The following is a 1,460-nucleotide window of genomic DNA, read 5'->3' as shown; positions in this document are numbered from 1 at the left end:
CTTCAGTAATCTCCATTTAATCTGACCACCTCTTCCTGTTTAGAGTGACAGTGTTCCACTCTTGCACTCTGTGGTGAATGATGTTGATGGATATGATTTATTTCTCTCTCTCTTGCTCTCCCTTACTGTCCTCTTCTTTCAACCCATTTCCTTTTCCACAAATTCCTTTAACTCTATCGGCCAATTTTCTGCTGTTATCTTATAATCATATTAAAAAGTCAGGCACCAGTCCTGGTCTGTGGGAACAAAACTATTCTCAAACTAAAATATCACAACCTGGCCTGTTATGGTGGCAGTGCTGCTTTAATGGTGCCAGACTAAAATGCCTATATGTGTATTAATAACTTAACAATTTGAATGAAGTAATATAGCCAGATTTATACTCATTGTGTCCTTCTGTTTTTAAGGCAAATGAGAACCTTCTAGAGACTATTTTGGAATTTAAAAGTCATGAGTGAAGAAATGACTGGCACTTCATTGAAACCACTCTCTAAAGTCTCTATTTTATGTGCATGTTGGGCGAATATGTGGAAACTGGCCACATCTGTATGGACGCCAGCATCCAGACAAAGCCATGAGCAAATGATCATTCCTAATGCTGGTGTTAGAATGGCCAGAGGGCTTCTTAAACAGAGGTGAGGGATCAAAAATAGGGAAATTATGGCAACGAACAATACCACCCAGCTCCTTCATTTTCTCACGCACTCCCACTGGGCGCAATGTAGCTAAACAGAGACACGGCTCAATTGGGAATTTCTGCCTCATTGTCCTTGGCAGTCTTTTCAGTTCAGAAACCCTTCAGTTGAACAAAGAAACATGGAAAAAGTCTCAGAGATCAAAGTTCCTGATATAATGGCTTGACCATTAGGTACTGAGTTTGACTTATACATCTGCAATTACACTTCTTTGTCAAGGATAACACAATAAAGTAACAAAATATAAAAAAAAAATATTAGAAGAAAACAGTTTTTACTATTTATTTTTTTTAATTACTGTGTAATTGGATGGTTTTAAAACTTTTTGATACCCGGGACCCCCAAATATGAGGATCCCCTTGCAAGGAACCTCTTTCTTAAGATATAAAATCTGCTATAGACTGTGTGAGAAAAACAGTAGGTGTGATGATATAAATTATTTGCAAAATCACTTTTATATTGTCATTGTACTAAAGCCAAAATAAATTATTACAATTATATCTGGAAAATATTTACTTCATAGTAAGTTAATGGCATATAATGCTCTACCAATTATGATATAATAATGTTAGACGTATAAACCCAAAGAGAAACATTTTCAATTCAGTTCAATGTGTTTATATAACACTTTTCACAATAAATATTGTTCCAAAACAGCTTTAGAGATAATACTGTATTACCTAACAAATCTCCATTATAAAAGCTAAAAGTGACAGTGGCAAGGTGAAACTCCCCAGAAAGATACAGCACAAGTACATATTATTC

The sequence above is a fragment of the Sinocyclocheilus anshuiensis genome, unplaced genomic scaffold, assembly GCF_001515605.1.
Source record: "Sinocyclocheilus anshuiensis isolate Anshui unplaced genomic scaffold, SAMN03320099.WGS_v1.1 scaffold873, whole genome shotgun sequence".
Classification (NCBI taxonomy): Eukaryota; Metazoa; Chordata; class Actinopteri; order Cypriniformes; family Cyprinidae; genus Sinocyclocheilus; species Sinocyclocheilus anshuiensis.
Note: the sequence above shows the minus strand (reverse complement) of the source record.